This window comes from Macaca thibetana, chromosome 2, assembly GCF_024542745.1.
Source record: "Macaca thibetana thibetana isolate TM-01 chromosome 2, ASM2454274v1, whole genome shotgun sequence".
Taxonomy (NCBI): domain Eukaryota; kingdom Metazoa; phylum Chordata; class Mammalia; order Primates; family Cercopithecidae; genus Macaca; species Macaca thibetana.
The window spans coordinates 29,160,730-29,180,564 of NC_065579.1; the positions used below are offsets into that span (position 1 = coordinate 29,160,730).

General features: G+C 38.0%; 1 non-coding gene across 1 annotated transcript; it reads left to right on the forward strand.

Moving 5' to 3' along the window:
* The first annotated feature begins 2,890 nt into the window (after window positions 1-2,890).
* Window positions 2,891-2,997, forward strand: LOC126949461 (U6 spliceosomal RNA). The gene has a single exon (XR_007723755.1). It is a non-coding gene; the product is annotated as a U6 spliceosomal RNA (small nuclear RNA).
* The last annotated feature ends 16,838 nt before the right edge of the window (window positions 2,998-19,835 follow it).

Here is a 19,835-nt window from a genome sequence, read left to right on the forward strand (position 1 = left end):
TGCCACTGCTTTCCAGCCTGGGAGACAGAGCAAGATCCGGTCTATAAAATACAACTTAAAATAAATGAATGCTTGAAACATTAAAATTGCTTCGGATCTAAAATTTTACTGACTAGCAATTTGGGAAAAATTTTCAAGTTTTCTCATCACATTGGTAAGTCTGTTTTTAAAGATCTTGAGAAACCAAGGAGAACCTTTCTAATACATTTCATGAACTAAGAGAGAGGCAGAATAAAATGTAATTGGATGCCTTAAGAAAATTTTCCTTAAGTGCCAGCCCAAGAGAAGTATGTCTTCCTTCCACATCTGTTTTATAAACATGTATTTAAAATACATGTGCCTCTGATTTCAACCAGTTGTCTTCTTGAAATTTAACAAATTACGAACATTGCTAGATAGAAACATCTAGAATCCAATTTCATTAGGGTAAATCAAGTGTTCTGACAATGTTATATAGTTTATAAATACTAAATACTAAATCTAAATCCTTATTGAATCTCGTGATCACTGCCATTTCTCCAGTTCAGGTCTTCATCACTTTTCTTTTGGACAAATGTTGTATCCTCTTAATTCATTTCCCTGCTTCCAGTTTTTCCTGTTTTGCAACACATCATTTTGCTCATCGGTTCATTTCCAATGGGATATTAGTCTAGCCAGATGTTCTCTGAAGATAAAGGATCTGTGTTCAAATAAGTTGTAAAGTGCTATATATACCATATCCTCAGTGTTTGTAGAGTCATAACACCTGTTAGTGCATGAAGCGCTTTAGGAAGTCCTGGATAATATGAAGACAGTAATGTGTGTTTCTTTTCCACATTACTGATGATCCTCACCTTGTTTAATCTGAGGCACCTAATGCCTTAGAGATAATTAGGATATTTATAACAGGAATTTGGAGAGAAAGAGTCAGTATTCAGCATTCAGCATCCCAAAGAGGACCATGAATGCCAACACTAGCAAACGTATTGAAACTCTAGCTTCAAAAGACCTTCTGCTTATAAAAAATCAGGCTTGGTGGAATCATAGATCACCAAGTTTTACCAAAAAACAACGTTGAGAGGAAAATTAGAAAGCAATGTTATACGGGGAATGCCTATCAGAAAAAGGAAGGAAGATGATACTGCTCATGAGAGGAAGAAGAGCATTTGGAAGGATTAAGCATGGTGTAAAAAAACAGCCTGGATTTTTCAGGAATCCAGTCAACTCACCTCCATTAACCATAATCCAAGGGGCACAGGGGAGGGGAGGGGAAAACTCCAGGCAAATTGGAAGGGAAGTTGAACCCCTAGAGTGTATGGATTTTCCTTCCCAGTTGTAACTCTGAACTAAGACTGACTTCCAAGATTCTTTCTTGTGCTAATATGAGATGGTTATAGTGGAATAGAAAATATTATAGACATATTTTAGGTAGAGAAACAGCAGGAAATTTTGCCAATGGAATATCCCTTGACAGCTCTATGATGTGGGAGGGATTCAAAATTTATTTTGGGAGCATGAAATAGCTGAAAGTAAAAACTGGAAATAGCTGAGAAGTAAAAACAGTTGGTCTTCCATGGGTCAACAGAGCAAATTGCAAGGTGATCACATATGAGATAGAGTGGAGTGGGCAATCTAAGCAAGAAACAGAAGTTACAGCTGAAGATCAGAAGATTTAGAACGTCAGTGAGAACCAAGTACAAACATAACATCCAGAAGAAAGGATGAATATATTAGTTTACTAAAGCTGCTGTAACAAAACATTGCAAACTGAGCAGCTTAAGCAACAGAAATTTATTGTTTCACAGTTCTGGAGGCTGGAAGTCCAAGATCAAAATACCACCAGGATTGGTTTCTTCTGAAGACTGTGAAGAATCTGTTCCATGTCTCTCTTCTAGCTCCTGGTGGTTTGCTGGAAATATTTGCTATTCTTTGGCTTGTAGAAGCATCAACCCCCAATTCTGCCTTTATCCTCACATGGCATAGTCCTTGTTTGCATGTCTTTCTCCAAACTTATACCTTTTTGTAAGGACATAGCCACATTGGATTGGGACCCATCTTAATAACCTCTCAACTACTTATATCAGCAATGGTCTTATTTCAAAATAAGATCACATTCTGAGTTACTAGGAATTAGGACTTTGTCATACGAATTTTGAGGGGATATAATTAAACCCATAGCTATAAGGATATATACCTTGAGACTTGATTTTTCTGTGACAGCAAGTATTACCATATATCTGTTATAGTCACTTGAACAGCAGAAACAGTAGGAAACAAGGCCATTGCCCAGAGTAAGGTGAGACAAGCTACCCGTCAATCTGAGTTCACTAAGAGTAAGCCCCAGAAGACATTTGCACAATTCCAGACACCATTTGGAAAAGGAAATGGTGAGTATCACCTGGAGAAGTTAAACTGAGTGAACATTTACTAAATGAGAACATTTTAAACTGGAAAATATTGAGTTATCTGTAACTGGAAAGTTTACCTTACTTTCCAACCATCAGTAGAAATGGGAATCATAAAGGAATTTAAGTACATAGCTAGCAATGTTAGGAAAATTTTTACAAATGAGTGTAAATATGAATTGTCTACTCTGTTATGTGGGTAAATCTTTTTCCTTTTTAGATCCAGAATCTCCCAAATTTATTTGTCAATAAAAAATTTACATTAATACATGATATCATCTCTTAGAATTAGTATTACATAGAACATACTCTGAAAAATATGATCATAGGATGTTATTAGGTTATTTCTACAAAATAATCTTTTAAGAAATTGTTATTTATTGATTTAAAAAACACTTATTGCAGTTCTTGCATGTTTGGGGCATTATGCTAGGTGCATAGACTAGAAAGATAACTAAGTCATGAATTCTGATTTCAAGAAAGTCACAGATTTTCAGAGAAAATATGTACTTGCTGTGGCAGCACATATACTAATACTGGAACAGTACAGAGATGACTAGCATGAATACTGTACAAGGATTGTACAAAATTTTATAAAGAGGTTCACATTTTCTCTTCAGTAGTTTATATTTTCCCTCTAAGACAATGATGAAGGCAAAGATATTCTCTCACTATTTCTACTCTACATTAAACGAGAAGTTTAAGAAAGTACACTAATGCAAAATAAAGGCATAAAAATTCGAGAGTATGATGAAATTCCATCTCTACTAAAATACAAAAATTAGCTGGGCGTAGTGGTGTGCACCTGTGGTCCCAGCTTCTCGGGAAGCTGAGGCAGGAGAATCACTTGAACCCAGGAGGCGGAGGTTGCAGTGAGCCAAGATCACACCACTGCATTCCAGTCTGGGCAACAGAGTGAGACATGGTCTCAAAAAAAAAAAAAATAATAAATAAATAAAAATAAATAAATTAAACTGTCAGTATTTGCAGATGACATGATTGTGTAGTAAATCTTAAAGGATATACAAATATCCACTAGACTACATAGCAAATTTAGGTCTCAATATACAACATTAAAATAAAAATTTAAAACTTCCATTTCCACTACTTCCAAACACATAAAATATTCAAGATAAATTAATGCAAGCTAAATCTCTGTACAGAATCCACAAAATATTAATGAGAGAAACTTTTAAAGTCCCAAGTAAATGGGGTGATAGACTGTGTTCATGGATTGGAAGACTCAATATTATCAAGATGACAACTCTTCCCAAGTTGATATACAGATTCAACATAAGCCCAATCATAATTGCGATATGCTTTTTATTTTAACAATTGATAAGCGGATTCTAAAATTTATCCTAAAGTACAAGTGATCTAGAATAGTCAAAGAAATCTTGAAAAAGGGAAATAATACACATAGGAAGAGAGCTAACAGTGCCTGACTTCAAGACTTACTATGAAGCTACAATATGAAAACAGTGCAATATTTATAAAATGATAGTTGAATAAAACATAGAGTTCAGAAATACACCCAAAATTGTACAGTCAATTAACTTTTGATAATGGTACTGAAGGATTTCTATGTGGATAACCACATAGAAAAAAATGAATCTTGACCTGCCCTTCATTCAATATGCAAAAATTAATTTGAGATGAATCATAGACCTATTTTTAAAAGCTAAACTTAAAACCTTTTAAAAGAAAATCTAAGATATATTTATAACCTAGGATATATCTGGCAAAAGACAAAGAAATTTGTATCCTATAATTGAGTAATAAAAAGACAATTGAATGAAAACAGACCTGAACAGAGAATTCACAAAGAAATAAGTATATATGGCCAATAAATAAATGAAAAAGGATCCAACATGATTAGTTAGCTGGAAAATGCCATTAAATCCTAAAGAGATACTACTCCATATTTAGCAGAATGGTTAAACTAAAAAAAGACCAACACTAAATATTGTCAGTGATATGGAGCAACCATAATTCCTGTACTTTGATAATAGAGTAAAAATTACACAATCAATTTGAAACCTGTCAGTTTTAAAAAACTGAACATATATCCTCCCTATGATGTATCGATTCTACTCCTATGAATTTACCTAACATAAATGAGAATACATTTTTACAAAAGACTTTAGAGAAAATGTTCATGGCAGCTTTATTAACTGTTCAAAATTGGGAACAACACAAATGCCTGTCAACTAAAGAATAGGTAAGTGATTTTGATATCGACATGCAATGGAATAATACTGTGCAATAAAAATGAAAAACTATTTATCCATATAATAATATGGATGACTCTTTTAGACAATGAAAGTCTGAGCAAATGAAGCCAGACCCAAAAAGAATTCACACTACATGATTTCATATACGTAAAAATTCAAAAGAGAAAACTCTAAGCTATTAGATGAGGGAATTTACCAGGAAGCGGCAACAGGAAGCTTTATACAATGATGACATTTTCTATATCTTAATACCAGGGTGAGTTTCATGAAAGCACACAATGTCTTCACATCTCACAACTTATCACAACTCAATGAATTGTGAAGATTTGTATATTTTACTGTTTATAAGTTTTGCTCTAAAAAAGACAAATAGTAAATTCCACTTAATAGAATTGATTTGCACTACGGTACAGACTAACAATTCTGAAATCTTGCTCGGTGTGTTCTGTGAGTGAGCAAATAAGTGAATATATTGATGCCAAAATGGATGCCAAAATTGTCACTGTTGGAGAAGGGGATTATAAACACGGAAGGTAGTATAGTTGGAATAAACACAGGTGACTGGAATTGTCATTATCAGGTAAATTCATTGTTTTTAATATATAATCAGGTAAACACAGGAAAAATATGTGTACGTGTGTGTGTGTGTGTACATTTTCAGTTATTTTTCCTAGTTCTGAACATTGGGATAAGCTACAAGTAATGAAATGCTAGTAGCAATGAGCACAGCTAGTAATCAAATATTGGTTCCTAAATACCATCCATTCTCCACTAAAAGTCATCAGGGCTCCTTAGAGGAAAGGTTGATTTCAGAGCTACAACTAAAATCATACACAACGAGTTGTTCAAAAAAGCAAGAAAATATTCAAAGAATGTTGGAGACATGTCAAAAGGACACAAAAGCCACTTTGAAGAGACAACCAATGTCCAGAATCTGGTACAATTTAACATCAACATAAATAATGTCGACACTGGACTATAACCCATTGAATAAAATAAAAATCCATAAGCCTAACTTCACCTTCAAAGCTTTTATAATGAATTTATACAAATAGTAAATAGTTCAGGTGTTAGGGTGTTGGTGGGAAATGACAGGTAGGTGAAGGGAGGTGCCAAATCTCGTGGGGCCATGAATGCTTTTTCACAGTTCTCTGCTTGCATTCCTATTCTCCCCTCTACTAGAAATAGCCTTTATTTTCCTCACCACCTTGATGTCCTCCTTCCCCCATTCGTCCAAGGCCCAATTTATAGGTCACCTCTTTCGGGAAGGTTTCTTGAATCATTAGAAGCATCTTAGTAAAGTAATTATTAACCATTTGTTGTCTAGCTTGTTTTTCATAATCTCTTTCTTTCTCAGCATTGGCAGCATAAATTATTTTTGTATTTCTTAGTGCTTCTTTCTCTCTTAGGGTTACGTTGTCTTCTAAGTTTCTTATTCCTACACTCCAACTCCCACTTGTTGGCACTTAGGTTTTAACTCATTTTTTGATGCTTTGCTATGAAAAATCCGGTAACATTAATTGCATTGTATTAAATTATATCTCATCAATTGGTTGTGAGCTGATGAAAATGAAAGTAAGAGAGGGTCAATTTAGTAAAAAAAAAATTAGTTTATCATGATGCCAGCTATGAAAAATGCAGAAGACTGGCTGGGAGCCAATCACAAAAGTCCTGTAAGGTACATCCCTCCACCTGCTTGAAGGGAAAACCTTATTTAACTTAAAAAAAAAATAGCAGATGACTGTAGCTCTCCTTCTGTCCTGTGATTCAGATATGTGGTTTGTTTTGCTCCCTTACTACACAGATCTGAGTTGGGTTCCTTAACGACAGATGGGTCTGTCAGCCAGTTGGGCCAAATGAGTCACAGTGATCTGCCACAATCGTGGATGTCCAAAAGCCATGGAGGGATCTGGATGCCCACTCACTGAGGATCAGAAAGAAACCTCATGCTGGCTGCCAAGCCTGCCTTCTCCTCTCCTTAGCACCTGATAAAATCAACTCATATGAGCCACATAACACAACTCTGCCACCAATTGTCCCTTCTGAAGATTATATGCAAAAATAAGTGTCAGAAGCAGAACCCCCTCTGAGGAGGGTAGGGAATTCCTCATTGCAAGTTAACTTTAAGGAACAGACCAGGCAAAACAGTCGATATTACAGATACTAACCGCTGTCCTGCTCATTAAGTGAAAAGTCATTCTATATTTTTGCTTTGCTAGATATTAATACAAACACTGTAGCCCCAATTCCTTCAGCCAGATGTGCCTGATCATATTATTATAATAACAGTTAAGTGGCAAACTGGGGCTACAAGAGCACCTATCTGAGCCAAAACCCCAGGAACATGCAGTTACTGAAGGTATGTACAGGCCCAATAAATGAAGGGCAGCATCTGAAAGGCCATGGGAAGACTTCATTTCCAGTGCTTTTCTTTGGATTTTTAGAGGCTTCTTCTGACCAGCTAATATTTTTATAATCATGGAAATTACTATATATTATAAACATCTAATTATAACCAATATTGATACAGTCATTTCTGATCTACACAATAGGATCAGATCTCCAATTTCAGCACACTCTCTTGATAGCATCATGGAAATGGCTCCTCTAAAAAAGATATAATAATCCCCATTTTATAAAGAAACAGAGACTTTGAGAGGTAAAAACATTTTTCATTGTAAAAAGAAAAAAACTAGGTAATTCTGGGTTGAAAAATAAAGAGATATTAACATAGGAAGTTGAATGGGCAGTAAACTAGTATGTTGGGTATTACAAAAAATAAAAAGATGAAGAGAAGAAATATAATTGGGTATTATATAGTCAGATGTTCTTAGTAAAAGATGGTATCAAAGGAGGCTGGGATAGGTTAACACAACACCTTATTACCTATGGGACTTGGACTTGAGTTGTCCGAAGATGTTGCTTGGCTTTGTCTGGGGAATGGAGACATCCCTTCCCAAATTCACCCAGTTATCTGGCAGATTTTGGGACCTTGGGGTAAGAGGAAGCATTAGAAAGACTGTGAATGACTCGGGGGCACTTCTATCATATTAATGAAAATAGTTCATATAAATGTAGAGTACTATTCTGTTTCATTCCTCTGTAATTCCTGTCTCCTTCTCCTTACTCTGCACTCCATATTGATTACTGTAAGGGAAAATGGTGCAGCAAAGCAGAACAAAACAAACAAAAAACAAAAACAAACAAAAAAACCAGAGTTGATTTTCAAAAATCTTATTTTAGGCTCAAGGTAAAAAGATTGAGAATAAGAGATCAGTTGGATTCAGGAGGAATGGTGAAGAAGAGGTAGTAGGTACTAAAGAAATTGGAGATAATGGATCCCATCAAAGGAGCCCTGCACCCTTCACTCTGTCTTCTTCATACTTTATTTCCCAACTATGTTTAATTTCACAAGATGATAAAAGAATATCCAGAGAGTTTGGGGATTTGAATGTAAACATTAAGAATCATGAAAATTTTCATAAGCAGTGCCTAGGAAGGAGGCAAGAATGTATCCAAAACGATGAAGAAGCAGAAGAAATAGCTAGGGTCAGACAATAAATCAGAAAATATTCTGCCCTAAGATCAGCCTATTTTGGGGAGGGGCTGTTAACAAGGGGTTGTTTGCTGGTTTAGGCAGAGGGTGGGTCAAAGTTGAGATTCCTGGGGGAAAGAGAGAAAATTAATCAAAATTTAGTTAACAAGTATTTTGCTCTGATTGATGAGGGTGGGGGGCAAACAGTTAAGCTAATCATTTATGAGGCAAAGAATGAGAATCTGGAGAGTCTGTTGATCCCTTGTCATAAGTAAACAAGGTGACATCCATGAGTATTATCTAAGTCTTGTGTGAAAGTGTGGTGCTTTGCAGTAAGCAGTTTCCCAGAACACAAAACAGTGGGGAATTTCTTTAACGCGTACTGTTTTCCAGAATCACCAGGCTTTAGTAAAGTTCAACATTGTCAATGGATACCCAACAGACCAGGAAAAGTGATCCAGTATGGTCAACTCTAAGACTTATATTTGCCCTTTAAAAGGTAAAGGCAAAGAAGGAGGTGATGGAGGAGGAGAAAGAGAATATGAGAAGGGAGGAGGAGCTGCAGTTACGGCAGCAACCAGGAAAAAAATAAAAATAAAAATTCCTAACAGAAGAACAAAATACTAGTCTTATATTTCTTCTTACAAATATTTAATATGAGAAGGCTGTAGAACAACACTTGCAAAATACACAAAGTAATAACGTTGAGTCAAAGATTAGTATAGCTACTCAAATTTGATTTAATATATAATACCTATAAACAAACAGCTTTTACCATGCAAGAGCTCAGAGAACCTTGTGCCATTGAGCTTTTATTGAGAGGATCACTAGAGAATGAATTTGGGCCAAATAAGAAATAACTAGACAAACACTGGCAGAATGACTGAAAATACATACTGAATGTATACAACCTAAATGAAAGCAAATATGGAAGTTGACATGTCAGAATAGAAAATAAATTTCGTATGCCCTGCCAATGCAGAAATAATATATTTAACAAAAATCGGACAGGCAGCCAGGTGCAGTGGCTCACGCCTGTAATCCCAGCACTTTGGGAGGCTGAGGTGCGTGGATCACTTGAGGTCAGGAATTTGAAACCAGCCTTGCCAACATGGTGAAACCCCGTCTCCACTAAAAATATACCAATTAATCAGATATGGTGGTGGGTGCCTGTAGTCCCAGCTACCCAGGAGGCTGAGGCAGGAGAATTGCTTGAACCCTGTAGGCAGAGGTTGCAGTGAGCAGAGATCACACCACTGCAATCCAGCTTGAAAAAAAAAAAAGGACAGGCAAGGAAGAAAGGGCATCAGAAATTAAATAAACTCATAATCTAATTTAATTAATTAAAAGTAAACACCGTTAGTAACTAAAGTCAGGTAAGAGGGATGAGGAAAAGAGAAAAGGAAGAGGAAGTTTCCAATTTTTAACTATTTTTCATAACGGAATTTAGAGATGATGTATTCAAAAGAAGTACATGAATAAAGGTCTAATGTAAAATTATTATTATAAAGGTAATAAATAAAGAAAAATACAAATAGCTTCATTAGCAGATAAACAATGCAAAAGAAGCAAAGAAAACAAAACTTATAATGAAATACTATTTTTAACACCACAAAGGAAATACAATACAAATAATACGATGTAAGAAAGACAAAACACTGCTTTTGTATCAGTAAATTTTTGTATCAGTAAATAACCTATTAAAAGGCTTAACTTAGCTTTCAAAAGAAAAAAAAAATTCAGGATAGATTATAGTGAACCCAATTCTATATTCTATGGCATAGACTTACCTAAAACAAAGTACTTCAGTAAGACTGAAAATCAAAGAATGTAAAAGTATATACCAGAAAAGACAAAAATAAACTAGGGTCTCCAGCCAAACAGCATTAAAAAAGAAAAAAGGAAAGTTAATAGCCGAAGTGTTCACAATGGACATATTACAGTTACATTCATGAAGCATAAATGTGCCAAACATTCATAAAGCATAAAGGGCAGGTGACAGAGGGAGAAATAGACATGAAAACACTAATGAGAGGTGTTATTGCACCTTTCTGGGTCCATGTCAGATCAAGTGGATGAAAACTTAATATTAAGTATACAGAATATCAAAATAAACATAAATAATAAAGTGTGTTAATTGATAAGGCAATTTTGTACCTTATTAATTTTGAATAAACTTTGAAATATTTGGGAAAGTTGATCGTATATTAAACCACCAGACAATCCTTAATCCATTCTGAATTAAAAATAAGTAAATCACAGTTGCAAGCTTCTCTAATGACCATGTAATAATAAAACTATACAAAAACTAGGATGTGGTGACTCACACCTGTAATCCCAGCGCTTTGGGAGGCTGAAGTGCATGGATCACTGGAGGTCAGGAGTTTGAGACCAGCCTGACCAATCGGTGAAACCCCATCTCTACTAAAAATGCAAAAATTAGCCAGGCATGGTGGTGGACACCTATAATCCCAGCTACCCGGGAGGCTGAGGCAGGAAGATGGCTTGAGCCCGGGAGGTGGAGGTTGCAGTGAGCCGAGATTGAGCCTATGCACTCCAGCCTGAGTAACAGAGTGAGACTCCATCTCAAAAAAAGAAAAAGCTTCCTTTCCCTGAAATTTGTAAGAACATTTTTTAAAAATCTAGGTTGAAGAGAAAATAGAAAATAAAAATTGCGGCATATATAGGAGGGAATATAATAAAGACACTTTTGAATCTATAGGATCTAGATAAAACAGGGTTTAGAAGAAAATTTGTAATCTTAAAATCCTTGTCATGATAGATATTCAACTCAAAAAATTAGAAAATGGTAAATGAAATAAACTGAAGGAAAGGAGAGAAAATTTGGTATATGAATACCTTTCCCACTTTTTCAGTTCTTTTTGTGCATGTCTTCTACCCTTGATTTGGGCTCAGCCATATGGATTCCTTTGGCAACGGGATGCCAGCAGATGTGATTCAAGTAGAGGCTTACAATGTGCTTGAACACTTGAGGAAACCCTCTTGTGCTGTTGCCATTGCCCTGGGAATAACATACCTAAACTAGCCTGCTGGTCCTAGGAGAAGGATGAGAGACACCTAGGGGAGAGCCACACAAGCCAATTCAGCATAAAAAGGAACTGCTTCAGCCACCAGTCAGGAGAGAAACTGCCCCAGCAAATATTGAAGTTCAAGGGTGAGACAATGCCACTGAGATTTTGTTGTTGTTTGCTACATGGTACTATGACAATATGAATTAATGGACTAGAAAACAGAATAATGTTAAATTTTATTTATGTTTTTATTTTTTAAATTTATTTGAGTTTGATTTATACATTTCTATTTCTTTAAAAAACTAACATGCTGTTAATCTCATCAAGAGAAAGAGAGAGAGAGAGAGCGCATTTAATAGCAAAAATAAATACCAATTAATGGGGAAATATTCACAGAAATAGAGGTAATTTAGAACTCAGTAAACTAATTTTGCTCTAATGTCTAAATAAATTTGAAAACCTGAATGACATGTTATTTTCTAGGAATACAAAATATTCCGAAACTTACCTCAGATGAAATAGAAAATTCAAACAGGCTGATTCCATACAAGAATTAGCCAACTCCCACAAAACATCAGGAACAGGTAGATTCACAAAGGAATTCTACAAAACCTTAATGAGTAGATAATTTAATGCTATTTAAATGTGCCTAGTGCATTAGCAAAGAAAAACATTTCCAAGTAAGATTTTGCAATGAATATAATAGAGATGCAAAAATCTATCGAAAGATTGCACACAAAAGAATATTAAAGAGCAATCTCACTTACGTATATCAATGCAAAAATTCTAAATAAAATATTAACAAATAGATTTCAGTAATAATTAAACTTTAAAATACACCAAAAATCAACCAGATTCAATTCCAGAAATGCAAAGATGGTTCCATATTAGGACATCTATTTTTTTTTTTTTTTTTTTTTTTTTTTTTTTTTTTTTTTTTTGTGAGACGGAGTCTCGCTCTGTCGCCCGGGCTGGAGTGCAGTGGCCGGATCTCGGCTCACTGCAAGCTCCACCTCCCGGGTTTACGCCATTCTCCTGCCTCAGCCTCCCGTGTAGCTGGGACTACAGGCGCCCGCCACCTCGCCCGGCTAGTTTTTTGTATTTTTTAGTAGAGACGGGGTTTCACCGTGTTAGCCAGGATGGTCTTGATCTCCTGACCTCGTGATCCGCCGGTCTCGGCCTCCCAAAGTGCTGGGATTACAGGCTTGAGCCACCGCGCCCGGCCAGGACATCTATTAATGTAATTTATGTGGTTGATGAATTTAAGGAGAAAAATAATAGAATCATATCTAAGCTCCTGAAAAGTCATTTGACAAAGTTCAATATTCATTTTAGATTAAAAAAATAACATAAGAATAAATATAAGTTTCTTGAAAATGAAAATCTCATATGTATATGTACATCTATTTCTTATTTCTGTCTGTATGTATATCAGCTCCAAAGTCACATTTTACTTACTGGGGAAATAAATTGTTTTCTTATGCATTATAAAAACACCAGATAGAATTTATTTAAAAAGAAAACACCTTACCAAAGAAACATTAATTAACATAAAATGTAATAATCAAAAATAAATCTCACAAGAATTGTGCAAAATATACATGAAGCACATATTAAAAAGCTCCTGAAGGATACACAAAAAAGCTTGAAAAATGGAAAAAGAAATTACATTTTTGATAGGATACTTTACATCATAAATATATTCATTTGTCCCATGGTAATTAATACATATTTTATAATCCTAATGCAAATATACATAGTTTTTGTATTTTTTGTAAAAATAAAGCTAGAAAAATCTCATGAAATTCATATGAAAAAAATGAAACAAAACCAAAATATTCAAGGAAAACTAACAAGGAAGAGCACTGGGAGTGCACTAAGCCCTACCATATATGAAAACATCATTAAAGCACTATGATATTTATGAGTAAACAGATAAAAGAAATCAGTTGAATAGAATTCATTAAATAGACCACAGCACATATGCAAGTACATTATATAATAAAGATGGCATATTAAATCTGTGAGACATAGGTGAACTCTTCCTTAAAGTTAGATCCATTTGTCACATTGTACACTATAGTAAATTCAAAAAGAATCAAAGGTTTAGATGTAAAAATATGAAATAATAAAAATGCTAGAAGAAAACATTAATTTCCTTATAACCTTAGAGTGAAACAGGTCTATGAACTCATAAAAGAAAATGTTGATAAATTCAATTGCATTAAAAAAAGTATTCATAAAAAATGAAACCGCTTTTAGCAACAATTAAACAACAAAGTGAGACATATTGATGTCTGATTGTACCAAGAGCAGACACCCTTAATTCATAATAAACTAGAAATTGAAAAACAAGATTAATAACTTTATAAAAATGGGCAAATGATATGCACAGATATTTTATGTAAAAGAAAAATACAAGTGGCTTTGAAACATACGAGAAGATGATTGTATTAGTCAGGGTTCTCTAGAGGATCAGAACTAATGGAGTATATATATATATATGAGTTTATTAAGTATTAACTCACACAATCACAAGGTCCCGCAATAGGCCATCTGCAGGCTGAGGAGCAAGGAGAACCAGTCCAAGTTCCAAAACTGAAGAACTTGGAGTCTGATGTTCAAGGCCACGAAGCATCCTGTATGGAGAAAGATGTGGGCTGGAAAGCTAGGCCAGTCTCCTTTCAAATGTTTCTGCCTGCTTATATTCTGGCCACACTGGCAGCTGATTAGATTCTGCCCACTCAGGATAAGGGTGGGTCTGCCTTTCCCAGCCCACTAACTCAAATGTTAATCTCCTTTGGCAACACCTTCACAGACACACGCAGGATCAATACCTTTTATCCTTTAATCCAATCAAGTTGACACTCAGTATTAATCATCACAAGTCCACCCCTTGTCAACTTGAACCCATACACGTCTCCTGAGATTTTACATAATCTTCAAATAAAGACAATAATAAGGTCATAATTACACCTAACATCATATAACTATCCTTTGTACAACCGGAAACGCACCAATCTCCAACCCAAATACTATTACATAAAGTGAATACTTAAGTGCTGATGTTAAGTCAACAAATATTATGTCACATGATAAAGGAGAAAGGAAATAAAATGAAGATATTTTCTTAGTACAAGTGTATACATGTGCAAACATATTTTTAACAAAAGAAGGATGAAATACTCATGACAACTACAGTCCTCATTTCTACAGCTAGTCCTGTGGTCGTAGCTGGTATTGACGACTGCCTTCTACTACCCATTCTGTATTCCCTTTGCCTTCACCAAGCACCTCAGCAGGTCCTGGTTTTTATCCCATGGAGTTACCCAAATCTTCATTCCTGAAGGGTCTGGGTCATGTGTAGACCTGCCTGGATAGGGCTGTTGTAGTTTCCCATTGACCTTAATCACAGGGAATGGTAATAATAAGAGGCGCCCCAATGGATCTCCTGTATTCCATGCATACTCTCCCTTACCTCCATTGTGGAGGAGTAGACTGATTGCATCTTGATAGTGCAGGTCAATCACCCCAGCCAACACTAACTTCCTTCTTACCCTGTTGACTTGAAGGCAGGAGGAGCCCAAAGTGTCCAGGTGGCGATCTTAACCAGTTTAGTGGAATCGCTATTTTGTCTCCTGGTGGCAGTGTTCCTCCCTCTGGAACTAAGACCTCTAGGCCAGCAGAACATAATGTCATGGGAACAGGAAGCAAACATTTTGCTAGGTGATCACCAGGGGTGATGGTGAGTGGTGCCACTTCCACTTCCACCCCTTGATTCCTGGACCTGTGAATCCTGGTTATAGGAGAAACAGTACCATATATTGGATGCTGATTCAGAGTATACACAGCCTTCTGAATAACTTTACCCAAGCCCTGCAAAGTATTGTCACCCAGTTGGCATTGTAATTGTGACTTCAAAAGGCCATTTCACCATTCTATAAATCCAACTGCTTCAGGATGGTGGTGAACATAGGAAGACCAGTGAATTCCACGAGCATGAGCCCACTGCAGCCTTTTTTTTTTTTTGCCATAAAGTGAGTGCCTTGGTCAGAGGCAATGCTGTGTGGAATACCATGATGGCAGATAAGGCACTCCGTGAGTCCACAGATGGTAGTCTTGGCAGTAGCATTGCATGCAGGATAAGCAAACCTACATCCAGAATAAATGTCTATTCCAGTGAGGACAAACTTCTGCCTTTTCCATGATGGCACAGGTCTGATATAATCAACCTGTCACCAGTTAGCTGGCTGATCACTCCAAGGAATGGTGCCATATCGAGGGCTCAGTGTTGGTCTCTGCTACTGGCAAATTGGGCACTCAGCAGTGGCCATAGTCAGGCCAACCTTGATGAGTGGAAGTCCATGTTGCTGAGCTCATGCACAAGCTTCATCCCTGCTACCATGGCTTGTTTGTTCATGGGCCCATTGAGCAATGATGGGGCAGCTGGAGAAAGAGGCTGAGTGGTGTCCACAGAACGGTTTATCCTAGCCACTTGATTATTAGAATCCTCATCGGCTGAGGTTGCCCGTTGGTGAGCACTTACATGGGATACAAATAGCTTCGCAGTTTTTGACCACTCGAAGAAGTCCATCTACATACTTCTTCCCCAAAATTCTTTGTTACCAATTTTCCAATCATGCTTCTTCCACAACCCTGACCATCCAGCCAAACCATTGGCTACAGCCCATGAATCAGTATATAATCACACATCTGGCCATTCCTCCTTCCATTCAAAGTGCACAACAATTTGCACTGCTTCAAGTTCTGCCCACTGACAAGACACCCTTCATGCCTGTCTTTCAGGGATGTCCTAGAAAGGGGCTGTAGGTGCTGCAGCTGTCTACTTTCAGGTGGTGCCTGCATATCGTGCAGAACCATCTGTGAACCAAGCCCTAGTCTTCTTTTCCTCTGTCAACTGATTATAGGGCACTCTCCATGAGGCCATCGGTGCAGGCTGGGGGAGAGAAGGCAGGGTGGCAGGAGTGGAGAGCATGGGCAATTGAGCCACTTCCTCATGTAACTTACTTGTGCTTTCAGGACTTACTCAAGCCCGATCATGTATATACCACCTCCATTAGATGATGGAATGTTGCTGAGCATGACCCACTTTATGGCTAGATGGATCAGAAAGCATCCAGTTCATGAAAGGCAGTTCGGGTCTCATGGTGACTTGATGATCCATAGTCAAACATTCAGTTTCCACCAAAGCCCAGTAACAGGCCAAGAGCTGCCTCTCAAAAGGAGAGTAGTTACCTGCAGAAGACAGCAAGATCTTTCTCCAAAATCTGAGAGGCCGCCACTGTGATTCACCTATGGGGGCCCGCCAAAGGCTCCAAACAGCATCCCTATCTGCAACTGACACCTCAAGTACCATTGGATCTGCTGGGTAATATAGCCTAAGTGGCAGAGCAGCCTGCATAGCAGCCTGAACCTGTTGCAGAGCCTTCTCCTATTCTGGACTCCATTCAAAATTGCCAGTCTTTTGGGTCACTTGATAAATGACCTAAAAGCCAGAGTAACACACCTAAATGAGGAATGTATTGTCTCTAAAATCCAAATAACCCCACTAGGTGTTGTGCCTCTTTCTTGGTTGTAGGAGGGGGGAAATGCAGCAGCTTATCCTTCATCTTAGAAGAAATATCTCTGCAAACCCCCTACTACTGGACCTCTAGAAATTTTACTGACGTAGAAGATTCTTTAATTTTGGTCGGATTTATTTCCCATCCTCTGGCATACAAATGTCTCACCAATAAGTCCAGTGTGTTGGCTAGCTACTTCCTGCTCACTGAATCCAGTCAGTGTAATGTCATCAATGTAATGGACAAGTGTGATATCTTGTGGAAACAAAAACTGATCAAGTTCTCTCCGAATAAGATTATGACACAAAGCCAGAGAGTTGATATACCCTGAGATACGACAGTAAAACTATATTGCTGGTCTTGTCAGCTGAAAGCAAATTGCTTCTGGTGGGCCTTACAGACAGAAATGGAGATAAATACACTTACCAAGTCAATGGCTGCATACGGGGTTAACAGGAGATGTGTTAATTTGCTCAAGCAATAAAACCACATCTGGTACAGCAGCTGCAATTGGAGTCACCACTTGGTTAAGCTTATGATAATCAACTGTCATTCTCTAAGATCCATCTGTCTTCTGCACAGGCCAAATGGGAGAGTTGAATGGGGATGTGGTGGGGCCACTCCTGTGTCTTTCATGGTGGCACTAATCTCTGCAATCCCTCCAGGGATGCGATACTGTTTTTGACTTACTATTTTTCTAGGTAGCGGCACCTCTAATGGCTTGCATTTGTCCTTTCCCACCATGATAGCCCTCACCCTACCAGTCAAGGATCCAATGTGGGGGTTCTGCTAGCTGTTAAGTATGTCTATGCCAATTATGCATTCCGACACTGGGGAAATGACCACGAGATGAGTCTCAGGACCCACTGGACCCACTGTAAGTTGTACCTGGACTAAAACTCTATTAATTGCGTGACTTCCACAAGCCCATACTTTTACTGGAGGACCATAGTAATGTTTTGGGTCCCCTGAAATCAGCATCAGCTCACAGCCAGTGTCCAGTAGTCCCCAAAATACCTGATCACTTCCCTTTCCTCAGTGCACAGTTACCCTGGTAAAAGGCGGGAGGTCTCCTTGGGAAAGGATGCTAGAAAGAGTCACTGCACAAATTGTCAATTATGTAGTGGGGTCCTTTCCCAAGGGGACTTGCTCTCTCCTTCATTCAAAGGGTTCTGGGTCTGTAAACTGGCTCAAGTCTGGAAATGGATTGAGGGGCTGTGATTCTGTTTTTATAATCCAAATTAATCTTTTCCCCTTGACCTAGAAGTTTTCTGCTTATATAAATTAAGTAAGAATGCAGTAGACTTCCGGCTGGGTGAGGTGGCTCATGCCTGTAGTCCCAGCACTTTGGGAGGCCGAGGCAGGCGGATCACGAGGTCAGGAGATGGAGACCATCCTGGCTAACACGGTGAAACCTTGTCTCTACTAAAAATACAAAATAATTAGCCTGGCATGGTGGTGGGTGCCTGTAGTCCCAGCTACTTGGGAGGCTGAGGCAGGAGAATGGCGTGAACCTGGGAGGCGGAGCTTGCAGTGAGCCGAGATCACACCACTGCACTCCAGCCTGGGCAACACAGTGAGACTTCGCCACACACACACACACACACACACACACACACACACACACACAAAATAGAATGCAGTAGGCTTCCTATCAGTTTCACTTCTAGGAACACCGTGATTAATTAGCCAATGCAAGAGCTCTACATGAGTCAGACTATTCTGATTGCTGCTTTGTCTCTTCTGTTCATTATGATAGTTTTGCCCACCTTCTCTTTGATGATTGAGTGCTGCCACTCAGGATCCAATTATTCCCATTGTGTTTAAATTTTGTAGTTGAGTAACTGCAGTTCCCACTGTTAGATCTGACATACAGAGAAGAGCAATTACCGGGCTCTTCAAAGACACAGGTACTGCCCTCACAAATCTATTTCACAAGGCATTGGTCAAGGGTATATCTTCAGGACCCTCCCAACTGGGATGAGCATGTCGAAAGTGACTAATCCACTCCACCATCTCAGTCTCCCTAATCCTTTCAATCCCTTCCTCTACATTAAACCAAGGGAGATCAGGCATTTCCAGCTCACTCACAGTGGGCTATCTTTTAATCCATGTATCAGCTAACCAAGAAAATAAACTACTAGAACCTTTTTTAACTCCCTAAGCTGTGATCCTACTTACTGGGTTGAAGTCATTTAATTCAGCCTGATCCAACCCTCTGTTCCTTCTACCATTATTCACACCCTTAATGTCCATTCCCATGGCTATTCCCCAGATTTCTGTGTATATAAATTAGAGAACTCAAGCAGTTCTGCTTGAGCATAGCACACATTGTCATGAGTCACACTCTCAATCTTACATCTACAGGCCTGTTGGGACTTTAGTCTAGTTATAGGTCTAGAAGCAAACAGAGGTGTTGGGGGAGGCTCCTGAGGAGAATCAACATTATCTCATCTGGCAACTGCCTCAGGGGAGGCCATCACTGTTGCCTCAGGCAGCGCAGGGTTTATCTCCTCAGATGAAGGTGGAAAGGCTGATGGCAGCATGGGTTGGGGAGGGGATGTTGCCACTAATGAGAATGGGGAGACTGTTTCTTCTGGCAAGAAAGGTTCATCAGAGTTTACAATCTCAGTATACCCAGCTATCAGGGTCCTCCCACACATCCCCATTCTAAGTTGCAGGGTCCCATTCTTTTCCAATCAATGCCCTCACTTTAACAGTAGACACAGCAAGGCTGTGCATGCACCTTTCATTGCAGGTCAGCCACTCACATGATAAGAGCTTGTGCCTGTTTTTCCACAATTTCAGCTTTTTCTTTACAGGAGATAGAACTCTCACTAGGGCAATCTTAGCAGATTTGAGACTCAGTATCTGCTTCTGAAGCTGGGAGATAGAATCCCTTAATTTATTATTTTCTTTCATCACTTTGTCCACTGAACTTAGGAGCAACTACCCAGCTTCATTATGTTCCTTGGTTCTCCACATATGGTCAAAGGTATTATGTAGAGAGTCACTAAACTCCTTTCCTTTAATGAGCAATGAATCAGGACTGTCAAATGCATTTATTT